Source organism: Camellia sinensis, chromosome 10 (assembly GCF_055761805.1).
Source record: "Camellia sinensis isolate YWXY chromosome 10, ASM5576180v1, whole genome shotgun sequence".
Lineage (NCBI taxonomy): Eukaryota > Viridiplantae > Streptophyta > Magnoliopsida > Ericales > Theaceae > Camellia > Camellia sinensis.
Window position 1 is genome coordinate 7646527 of NC_138970.1, and position 12974 is coordinate 7659500.

Genomic DNA, 12974 nt, shown 5'->3' on the forward strand with positions numbered 1-12974 from the left:
AATATGAGCTCCGAGGATCTTTCCTTGCAAAGTAGAATGGACTCTTACTCGAACTCCCGAGGGATAGCCTTTGCTTCCGTTAGCTGCCGAAGTAGAAGTGCACATCCACTCGGACTTCCGAGGGACAGCCTTGTTTATGCTCGGACTTCTGAGGGAGAGCCTTGTTTCCACTCAAACTTCTGAGGGACAGCCTTGTTTCTGCTCGGACTTCTGAGGGACAGCCTTGTTTCCGCTCGAACTTCTGAGGGACAGCCTTGCTTCTGCTCAGACTTCTGAGAGACAGTCTTTACTTCTGTTAGTGCAAGCTTGGTAGACTCGGTTATCTTCCAGAGGAATCTTTCTTGCCAAAGTAGGGTGTGTGCTACTTTCGGACTCCCGAGGGACAGTCTTGCTTCTGTTCGGACTTTCGTGGAACTGCCCTTGCTCTCATTAGTGCGGGTTCTAAGGGCCCCGAGGTCGTGGATCTCAATCAAGAATTCATTTGCCTGAAATAGCAAAGCCGACAAATGAGATGAGCAATATCAATTTCATATCATGATTCAGGCGTTATCGGAATGGGACAACATCAACAAATAATAATGATCTATTTAAGCTACAACAATTTTATTACTCCGAGCAAGTTCATGAAAATACTACAATCAAGGTTTTGTCTCTCCGGGCCGGTTCCTCTCAAGCCGACGTAAAGCTACAATGGTCACACAAAATTTTGGCATCAACATTTTATTTCCTCAAGTGTCCACAAGATCAACACATAACAATATATGGTCTTATACTTTGTTACATCAGTTTATTCTTCCAAGCGAAACATTCACCGAATTTGGATATCGGGAACTCATTCATCAAGTATATAAAGCTCAATATCGGGTTTTACTATTCTTGGAGCCACAACAATCAATCATTCGACAACAAGATTTATATACAATATGAAGGACTTATTTCCTCGGATTTCTTTTGCAACAACATTTATTTACTCTACAAATTTCAAGACGAGCAAGTCTAACAAAATTTTCAGTAGCAACACCAATCCTTCATTTGCCACATTAATACTCCATCCATGTCAAATTTATCAACACAAGGTCAGGCTCCAAAATATGAATTTCAGGATTACATTTCTCATGCAAATCAAGATTCAATAAGAGTGGTGGTTATCTCAAGATCAGGAGATCAAATTTCAACCCAAAAACTCATATATATTTAAGCAAAGCTCACAACAAATATCAAATTCAGCATCAATGGGTTTTTACAAGAGGTTCTAAAGTAGGTTTACACAAAAAAGCTTACACCAAGTTTTAAATAAATTTTTATATATATACTCACCCACAGATTTGAGGAAGCAGATTTAAGGCAACAATGATCAAGAAAGAGATGAATGATAATGCAAACTGAAGCTGAACGATGCTAGGAAGGACCACACACGGCGTTGAGTGGGCAAACGTGTGTGGTCGGCGTTGGACGAGCAAGGTCGGAACCAACGGTGATGTCGCAGCGGAGTTGGTGACCACACACGACGCGTTGGAAGGGCGACGTGTGTAGTTGGCACTGGAACAACTAGGCAGACCGACACCACGTTGAATCGGTGGTGTGGTCAACGCTGGTTAGTCACGGCCTGGACTGAAGAAATAAAGAACAAGACCGGTAGAGCCGGTGCCAAGGACAGCCAAGACAGGTTGGCAGCAGCATGAGCACTGGTATTTTGAAAGCCAAATCAGTCCGAGAAATTTCTGGCTAGACCGACCAACGACGCGTTGAGAGGGCGGCATGGTCAGCGTCAACAGTGACTCTCACGAAGGCCGACGGCAATGGCTTGTGTGGCCTTTAGTTCGGCAGCTGTGGAGCTTTGTTGAAGAACAAGAGTGCTGAGTCGGTCTTGGTTTCAGAAAGAAGGAGGCCCGAAATGGCTGTGCAACAAAAGAGAGAGATTAGGAATTTTGTCTTTATCCCCAAAAGAAAAAATATATATATATATATATAAAAGAAAAGAAAAGTAAATGGAAGCAGCTGGTGTTGTCATCCACTATTGCAGAAACAAAGCCTCTTTGAAAATGTTGAAAGCTGGGTTTGTCTTGTAGAGAGAAAACCAGCGGCCACGGTGGGTCAGCCAAGAACAAACCGGTTGTATGTGAGCAGTGGTTTGAATCTCGTTGTTTACAGTGCCACGAATTGCGACGCAAACAAGCGACAGAGTAGTTGGGCAGATTGACGCCGCGATGAAAGGGCAGATTGACGCCGCGATGAAAGGGCGGCATGGTCGGCGTTGGCCAGATCCCAGTTATAGATGAGTTGGTGTCGGTGATGATCAGTAACAGCTGCGGCGGTGTGAAGGCTCAGCCGAAGTGACGAAGAAAGAAAGAAGGGGGCTGGCAGTAGTGGTCTTCAATGAAGAGCCAAGAAAGCCGAAGCTCTGGGGTGTTATTTCCAGAAAGACAGTAGGTTGAGAATAAGGTTTCCTCCATTTCTTTAAATAGAAAAAGGGAGAGGTATGATCCTTGGAATATACTCTAAAAAAAAAAATTTGAATATATATGTGTATATATCTAATGGGCTTGCTGCCATTTTCAAAAAAAAAAAAAAAGGAGGCTGTCGGCAATGAGCAAACGACGAAGCAGAGTTTCTCGAAGAAGATGAAGTCTGAATATGAATCTGCCTCTGTTAGAGAGAGGGGGCTAAGAATAGGGTTTGACAAAAGGTATAAAGATATACGTCTTTATAATGGGCCATCAAAGTTTTAGAGAAGGAAAAGTGGGCTTCCAGGATTTGCCTTGGAGAAAGGGAAAATGGGCTTTGAATCTGTGCATTTGTAATTTTATAAGTTGTTAAAGGAAAGCAAAGTCAAATTTGACTTAGAAAGAAATGTGGGTTTATTTATTTATTTATTTTTTTTTAAGAATAAAAAAATAAAAATTAGTGGGTGCCTTATTTTATTTTATTTCCTTGGAGTGGAGAAGTATTCTGCGCCTTAATTTTTGCTTGGAGCAAAAAAAAAAAAAAAAAAAAAAAAAAAGTAGAAAGTTATTTATTTTTTATTTTTATTATTATTATTATTTTTTTACTTGGCGATTTTATCCGTAATTTACGGTGAGTCCTCAATTTTATCTATAGCTTCTATCAAGATCAAATATTCCTGAAGACATAATGTGAAGCATGGCTGATAAGGTGAAATTATGCATGTCCGAGAAAACTACAATTTCTCATACACGCAAGGGGCAAATGTAAGAGGAGCTAATTTGAGCCCATTAAATTAATTAGGCCCAATAGTCCAAATTGGTGGGCCCGAATTTATCACGCGTCCAAGATTGGTGGGCCCGGATTTATCGCCATCAAACGGGCTGAATCGCTCTAAGCCTCGAAGGGGTTCGGATCCACGAACTTAGAGACTTAGAGACTTACTCGGGCCCGGACTCGAAAGGGTATTGAACAAGCCTAGAGATCCGAGGCACTCGGACTCGAAAGGATTCGGACCTACGAATCTAGAGATCCGAAGCACTTGGCTTCGAACGGATTCAGATGCAATCTAGAAGCCGCTCCGTTAATGAGTCCCAGAACACTTGCGGGCTCGGAGCTTTCCGGGATCTACGCACCAGAACCATGGGCGTAATGGAGTTCGAACAAAGGACCCGATCCCGAGGACGGTGAGTGGAGATAAATTCACTCTTCGGTTAAACTAGCCTATACCCGGGTCGAGGTGGCACGACCACGGGGGGTCCATGAGACTCGGCAATATTTTGCGGCAGGACGTCCTCTGGGACTACCCCTGACCCTTTGGGATGATTGGGGATCATTGGTTAGGTGTGGCTAAGAAGAAGGGTTCGCCGAGGGATTGATCTCCTCTTCGGGGTTTTCTCATCCTCGGAGAAGTCACCTCCTCGGAGAAGTCACCTCCTCGGAGAGGTCACCTCCTCGGAGAAGTCACCTCCTCGGAGAGGTCACCCCCTCGGACAAGGTGGTTAGAGAAAATATCCCCCATGTGCCTTGCACATGGGCTCCATCCTACATCATGAGGTGCCTATAAATAGCACCCACCCATAGCTTTACAAGGGAGGGATTTTGGAGATTTTTAACTCTTGGGAAAGAACTAATTTCCCTTCTCCATTATCAACCTTGAGAGTGAAAGTGGGAGATCAATGGGAGAGCCTTGCCATTATTCTATTCTCTAGCCATTTTGCCTTCTTCTTCACCCAATCTCTTATCTCCATCATCTCCTTTGTTGTTGTGTTCCTAAGTTGAGATTATTAAAGAATCTAAGCCTCTCATTATATTCTAGAGAATTCGAAGTTATTCTTCAAGGATCTTCGAAGATCTTCGAATTTTTCAACTCCTTTCTTGAACCCTCTCCTACAGATATGAACCGAAAAAATAAAAAAATAAAACCTCTAGAATGGACTCCCCAAAAAAATTAAAAACAGTTATCTTTTTTTTTTTCTCTAGATGTTTTCAAATACTACAAAATATAAAGTTTGACATAATTTTAGGGAGAGAAAAAAAAAGAAGTGACGTTTTTGAATTTAGACACCAAATTCGCGAATTATAACCTTTTCTAAAAATATAATAAAACAAACAAAAATTACAATTAAATAAAAAATACTTGTATGCAAAAATAGGTGGATATAGATAGAAGTCACTTTTTTTGGTTAGTAGCAAAAGTCAAAAGTTGGCTTTTTTGGCTTTTTTTTCATTTGGCAAGTTGGTTTTTAGCCAACGGTGCAATTACAATTTTACCTCTCATGGGTCACAATGTGTTACATAGGTTCAGTTGTAAATATTTTAAATAAATGGGGGTAGTTTAGTCATTTTATTATGATTTGACATCATAAACAAATATTAATCAAAAAAGTCAAAAGTCACTTTTTACCAACTTCCCAAATCATTTGTCTAAAAAGCCAAAAGCTTGGTTAAAAGTCAAAAAGTCACTTTTTACCATCTTCCCAAAACAACCCAAATACAGCGCCGTTAAGACCGTCCAAATGATCCGTCAACGTTAGCTTGCTGTCTGACTGCATTGGGCTCCGTGCAAATTAAGAAAAAGGTATGATTTTCCTCCGGTGCGAAGGGTATTGTTGGACTTGTAAAGTTTCACTACAGATTATGTTTTGATAATTTCGAACCATTTAATGTATAAAATCTGTTGAATACTATATACCTGTAAAAAATCACGTTGATCGAATATCGATAGCTATGTAATCAAATCAAATTTTTATAAACCGTTTATTTTTCACCGTCAAATTTTTTCATACAAACCTAATTTTGTCACATAACTATTGATATCCGATTAATATGATTTTTTATAGGAATATAGTACTCGACGATTTTTACACATCGCATGGTTCGAATTATCGAAACGGGATCCATGGTGAGCCTTCACGGGCCCAACAATACTATTGGGCCTGTGGAAGCCCACCATAGATCTTGTTTCGATAATCCGAACCGTTCAATGTGTAGATCCCCTATAGCCCTGGAATTACTTACGTGGTTCGATCCCCGTCCAACGCTAGTCCTCAAGGTCCATCTCTATAAATTGTTCAATACATCGGTACACCGTGTTATCATAAAAACTCAAAAAAAGTAATATTTATTTTTTGAATTTATAAAATATTGACAAATTTTTTAAAACACTAAGGCCTATTTTGAGAACTCAGTTAAAAGTTAGATTTTTATTTTTTTGTGTTTTTTTAGGTCATACAAACTCTCTATTTTTTTACATATATTTTTTTTAAAAAAAAAAAAAATCTAAAAAATCAATCTTTAACCTACTTTTCAAAATAAGCCTAATACTTCGTCCACACATTTTTTTTCTCTCCATAAACTCCCTCAAATGGTGTGGCAAGAAAAAGGCAAATGAACGACCCACGTTCCTGCACTCCTTTCTTCTCTCAAAACCTTCTAACTAACCTTACCACGTCATTCAACAAAATTTAGGGGCACTTATTAATCAGTCCTATTAACTAGACTTATTTATCTACAGGTCCTAACTGATAAATTTATCACTACAAAAATAATATACTGATAAATTTATTACTATAAAATTATTCATAAAAATAAGAGACTGGTAAATTTATCACTTGATAAATCTATCAATAAGACTTAATGGGTAATAAGTCTCAAAAGTAGGACCTACTGGTAATTTTCACAAAAAATTATGGGTGAGAAATTATGGCTCAATTTGAGAATTTGGCTAAAAGTTAAAAACTAGCTTTTAACCTATTTTTGATCACATCATCACTCTACTCTTTTACATACTTTTTTCAGTGAAAAGTCAAAAAAAATAAAAAAATCAACTTCTCAAAATAACCCTATGTAAATGTAACATTATTGTCTTTAAAATTTGAAAAATTCTATTTCCATACACTACTTCCTCTCTTTTCACACATTTAATGATTTTTATTTTTTATTTTTTTTTACATCTTGTCTTAAAATTAAATTACCAAGATATCATTTTTTCAAAACCTTAACTCTAACTCTCTCAAACCATCTTGTGAGTCTGTGATCCATCTTATACTTTATTATTATTATTATTATTTTATTTTTCTCATTCAATCTCTATTTCTTCTTTTTTGACTTTGTGTCTCATCATTTCTATTTGGCAAACATATTTTGGTAACAGCCTTTTCATTTTCTATATACTCCATGACGTATTTCACTCTAAGAATTATTTAAACTGTTGCAAAAATTTTTCCTTCCATTGCGTTGCCAGTTTTTCATTTTTAATTTAATTTAGTTTTAATCTTTCACCTCCAATCACTATTTTGTTCCTACTAGTCATATCCCTTAATACAATTGAATCTTCTTTTCAAAACCCAGATGATGCCATAACTGAATATTTGACATTTGATAATCCCAATTCTTGCTATGAGAAGCTTGAGAACTTGCTTACTCATGGTCTCGTTGATGGGCAATTAGAACTAAAAGAAGAAAAATCAAAGTAACAATTTTGATTCTTGAATAGCTATGCAGATTTCAATTTGTTTCAACTGTAAGAGGTATTGCCAATTTGCATAGATGTAACAAAAAAAATATTTATGTCGTCCATAGATGATGAAACTCAATACTAATTACCTTGAAAAAATAAAAACAATGGTGGCTTGTTAGGGTTAGGGTTTGGAGGATGAAGATGGTAAATGTATTTTTGGTATGGGAAAATGTGTATTCAGTGAAAATTGATAATTTAAATTTATTTAATACGTGAATTAAGAAAAGATATAGAAAGAGAAAAAGTAGTGTGTAAGAATAGAATTTTCCTTAAAATTCCTATATGTTTTGTGACTTTTCTCTTCAATGTAGTATTTATGTTGATCAGATATTAGATACATTGCTAATGTAATATGTCGGACTCATGAAATAACTTCTCGTTTATCATTCTCAAACAAACTTCTTGATAATAATATCTAATGTTTCTCATTAAAATAATAAAAAATTATCATTTCTAAAATAAAAATACATTGAAATAAAAAAAATGTAATGGAAATTATTTTGAAGTCTTAACTTTTTATTTTATTTATTTTTTGCTTTTTAAATGGACTATTATTAGTATGACTTTGGGTACAATTATTAAAAAAAAAAAATATTCACTCCCTTAAATTGTTTCACTTGTAACACTTTGCCTCCTATATTATTAATTAAAACATTGGAATTGCTTAAAATTATGCTTTACTTTAAATCATTGACTGAATTAATATATATATATATATATATACATTGTAGAATATTGCACCTATTAGTCATATCCGAGACGTAAACTTTGCCGCAATTAATAATATTGAAAAATGATATATAAGTTTACTTGCTAAACAAGATTAAAGGTTGATAATTAAAAGATAAATGTGTGAGAGAGAGAGATGGCATAGATATTTTAATAGAATGTCACATCATTAGATTTAGAAAGTGAGTCTAATTTTTTGATATAAATAAAAATAAGAAAAATAATATGCAAACCAACATTCTAGACTTAATGATGTGTAAGTAATATGATTGGTTGATAATTAGAGAATATATGAGAGAATATTTTTTTTAATATCTTAATTAATTATCACATCATTAAGCTTGAAAGTTGAGTCTAATTTTTAATCTTGAGTAGCGATGTTTTAAAAATAATTGGTTACATTTTGTTATATAACCTCTAAAAATTGAGAAGTTATTGGTTGGTTTAGAAATAACGTCACGCTTTATATGTATTGTGATCCGTAAAAATTGTGCATCTCAAGATTTTAGATTTTATATTAGATTGAAAGATTTGATGTATTGAGAAATAGAGAGAATGAATTATGTATTGATTGATTGATGTGTATATATTACAAGATTGTTGTATATATTTTGTATATTACAAGCTATTATATAGGAGAGGATTTGGGAGTAGGTGAGGTAGGTGAGTGGTGGTAGTGGATGATAGTGGAGGTGGTGGGTGGTAGTGGAGATGGTAGGTGGAGTTGGTGGTGTGGTAATTTACACAATTTACAATTTACATTAACAGCCCCCCTCAAACTCAAGGAGGATAGGAACTAACCAACTTGAGTTTGAAGAGAGTCACAAAACAGAAAAATAAACTGAAAAATAAAACAGGATAGGAGACACGGTATGGTCGTGTCAGACCGATGTAGCAAACAGTTTATGGGGTCATGTCGGACCATTGTAGCAGACAGTTTACGGGGTCATGTCGGACCGTTGTAGCAGACACTGTGTGGTCGTGTCAGACCGATGTAGAAGACAGTTTACGGGGTCATGTCGGACCGTTGTAGCAGACACTGTGTGGTCGTGTCGGACCGTTGTAGAAGACAGTTTACGGGGTCATGTCGGACCGTTGTAGAAGACAGTTTACGGGGTCATGTCGGACCGATGTAGCAGCTGACCGGAATCAATGTCAGGACAGTTTATGGGGTCATGTCGGACCGTTGTAGAAGCTGACCGGAATCAATGTCGGGACAGTTTATGGGGTCATGTCGGACCGTTGTAGCAGAGGTTGTGGTGATGCACAGTGCGCCATGAGCGACTTATACATGATACTGTGTATAACCCCCCCTCAAACTCAAATAGGGGTGAAGATAGAAACCTATTTGAGGTTGAAACAAAGGGATTGACAAAGCTGACCGGTGTAGAAGACACTGTATGAGTGTGTATATAGGCTGCCCAAAAAAAATATACATGGATGTAGATATCGAGCCCTCAAAAGTCGTGCTCTCAAAAGGTGTGCCCAATCTGTCAAAAGGCGTGCCATGAAAAGGCGTGCCCGAGGCATCAAAAGGCGTGCCATGAAAAGGCGTGCCAGGTTGTCGGCGTCAAGAGGCGCGCGATGCGCGTGGCTGCCTCGGCTATTTAACCAAGATAGAGCCTGAGGCCGAGGCAGAAGCAAGAAACCGGCGAAATCCTCTGTAAAACTCTTCGTTGTGCTGAGAGAGAGAGGCTGTAACACTGTTGTGCTGAGAGAGAGAGTCTGTAACACTCTGTTGCGAGAGAAAATGGCTTCGTCGTCCCGTGGTCTGCTAACTCTCTTTCCCGACCTCAACGAGTCAACAAGAGAGATAACGGGTGCGGTGTCCCGTGAACCTCAACCAAACACCACTGGGTTTGCTCCGTTAAACTTTCCGATGCAGTCGGTGGAGCAAAAAATGGCAGTGCAAACGGATGTGGAGGCTAATCAGTATACTTTGAAGGCATGTGTGGAGTCCATGACGGCGGTCACAAACTTGTCTCACCGGCTGCAGAGTAGGACAAATGAGGTGCAGCAATTAAACTCCCAGCTGGCTCTGCTCCAACGCATGTATAAGGATGCGCGAGCAGAGATAAGCGTGCTAAGGGCAGAAAACAAGGAGCTGAAGCGGAAGGCCACCGTGATGTTCCGATTTGGAGGGCCGCCATATGCTGCAGTGGAGGAGCAGGGAGTAGTGATCATGCCCAGTGGAGTGGGAAACACGGAGGCAATACCGTCAAGGGCCGCCCAGGACGAAGGTAAGAAGAAAAGACCGGCGGTAGAGTAGAGAAGGGAAAAAATCCCACTGGGGATGGGGGTGTGTTGGTTTTGTTTTGTTTTTTTTTTTTGTTTGTTTTTTGTTTGTTTGTTTGTTTGTTTGTTTGTTTTTTTTTTTTTTTTGTGTGGTGTAAAAGTGTGATCGGGGTGGATCCCTGAGATGAATAAAATATGATGTATTGTGCAAATTGGTAAATTGTTTTGGGTTTTTTTTTTTTTTTTTGTTGTTGTTGTTGTTGTTGTTTTTTTTTTTTTTTTTTTTTTGGTGATAAGAAAGAGAAAAGAAAATAAAGAAAGCAGAGATGTGAGGGAGTCGGTGAGTGGGATGCAGGAGGGAAGATAGGTTTTAAAAATAAAAAGAGGACATGGTGGGATGTGAAAGATGTTAATATAAAGTGGACACTGTCATGGTGTTGGCTTTAGAAGAAAAAGAAAAAGAGGTATAAGCTTATGTAAAAGTAGACATAGTGGGAGAAAATATAATAAACATATACATAGATATATATTAAAATAAAATTATGTTGAGTGAAGCATCAGTGCCGATTATGATAATGGGGCCATGGAGAGAGAAAGATTTTGGTCTCGGCTAAAGAGAGAGAGAGTGCCGTGTGAGGGTGTGTGTCTTCTCCCCCTCTAACCCGTGTGTCTATGTGTGTTTGTGCTGGGTGTGTTGTGTGCATGGGTCTAGAGAGAGAGAGAGATGGCCATGATTGGCCAGGTTGCCGGAGGAGGACGTACTGAACTGGGTTGGTGATGCTGGGTGTGTGAGTTGTTGCTGTCCATGGCTTGTCCGAGGAGTTCGGTTGGGACAAGGATCTTGCAAAGAAGATTTGGTGTTTCGGCCCTGAAACCACTGGTCCTAATATGGTAGTTGATATGTGTAAGGGAGTCCAATATCTGAATGAAATTAAGGACTCTGTTGTTGCTGGGTTCCAGTGGGCATCGAAGGAAGGTGCCGTGGCAGAAGAAAACATGAGGGGTATTTGCTTTGAAGTTTGTGATGTAGTTTTGCATGCGGATGCTATTCACAGAGGTGGTGGCCAGGTCATTCCAACGGCTAGGAGGGTTATCTATGCTTCCCAGATGACTGCCAAGCCCCGACTTCTTGAGCCCGTGTACTTGGTGGAGATCCAAGCACCAGAGCAAGCCCTCGGTGGAATCTACAGTGGTTTGAATCAGAAGCGGGGTCATGTGTTTGAAGAAATGCAGAGGCCTGGTACCCCACTCTACAACATCAAGGCATACCTTCCTGTTATAGAGTCGTTTGGATTCTCGGGCACTTCGAGAAGGCTCTTATTTTGCTGACTTTCTTGGCATAGCAGGGGTTGAATGCTAGGCTTCTGGAGGAGAAGAAGATGGGATACTCAGTACCCAGAGACGAGCAAGACGGGTGGTTTACGAGGGACTCAGTGGCCGAGTCACTGAGATTGGTGATGATGCTCTGATCTTGAAGGTGAATGTTGAAGTGGGTTTAGTGGCAGCGGAGTCAAGGTATGTGTATGTGATATGTGTTGAAAAACTCCCGCGGGCAGCGAAGGCAAGGTTGCCGGCCGGCTGCCCGCCGGAAAGAAAGGAGTATAGGCCTAAATCTTATGGCTCTGATACCATGAAAGATTTGATGTATTGAGAAATAGAGAGAATGAATTATGTATTGATTGATTGATGTGTATATATTACAAGATTGTTGTATATATTTTGTATATTACAAGCTATTATATAGGAGAGGATTTGGGAGTAGGTGAGGTAGGTGAGTGGTGGTAGTGGATGATAGTGGAGGTGGTGGGTGGTAGTGGAGATGGTAGGTGGAGTTGGTGGTGTGGTAATTTACACAATTTACAATTTACATTGAAAAATATTAAAGGATATAAAAATTTGTAATTAACTTGAGACATGGTTATATGATATCCTAAAACTAACTAATAAATTTTTTTTTTCTAAAAACTTGCCTTATTATTTTTATTATTATAAATAAAAAAAACTCAGTTTGTTTGGTTGTAGTTTTTAAAAAATTTTACTTTTTTATTTTTCATATTTTAATGTTTTCAATAAATTTTTTTAATATTTTAAGTAATTTTATTTTTAATTTTTAGACACACATAATATAAATACATTTAAAAAGTATAATATTTATGAAAAAAATCTTAAAAAAATTATACTAAATACCAAAAAATAAAAAAATATAAAAATTCAGTACAATTTTTGTATTTTTGTATATTTATTAATTTTTAAAATATTATTTTACAAATATTTTACTATTTAGATGCATCTAAATAAAGTGTATTTAAAAAGGTAAAAAAATTACTTAAAATTTTAAAAATATTGACTAAAAATAAAAAATTCAATTTTAAAGAAATTAAATTTAAAAAATTGAAACCAACGCAATGATTAATTCCTTCAATTAATTCCGTGTGCTGATGTGATATTTTGTAAAGATCAACTTGCTAATGATTAACTAACTTTAATAATTTAGGTACCATACTAATAATATTCAGTTTTATTTTTCAGAAAGTTAATTATATATTTATTATTTTTGTTATTATACCTATTAGTTGAATAATATTTTTGTTACTATTGAACAATTGAAATGGTTGAATTTCAATGTGATTTTCACATTCACATTACAGTGTAAATATTTATATTGTTATGATTTTTTTTTAAAATTAATTATATATTAATTATAAATTGTGAACATTCATAATGAATTAAATAAAATAAAACACTTACAAAAAATATTTATAAAAAATTAACCCAAAAAAATTAGTACTTTCAATTAACTTCGTGCGCCGATGTGATATTTTGTAAAGATTAAACTTGCTAATGATTAACTAACTTTAATAATTTAGGTATCATACTAAAAATAATCAGTTTATCAATTTATTGATTTATTTAAATTACATCATTATTTTATTTTTTTACATGTCATTTTATAATAAATAAAATTTTAAAAATAAATCATACTCAAAATAACATTTAAAGGTATAATTATTTAAATTAATAATTTAGGACATAAATTAAGACGTTG

General features: G+C 36.8%; 1 pseudogene; it reads left to right on the plus strand.

The window, feature by feature from the left end:
- Window positions 1-10503: 10503 nt before the first annotated feature.
- Window positions 10504-11471, plus strand: LOC145800113 (elongation factor 2 pseudogene; annotated as a pseudogene).
- The last annotated feature ends 1503 nt before the right edge of the window (window positions 11472-12974 follow it).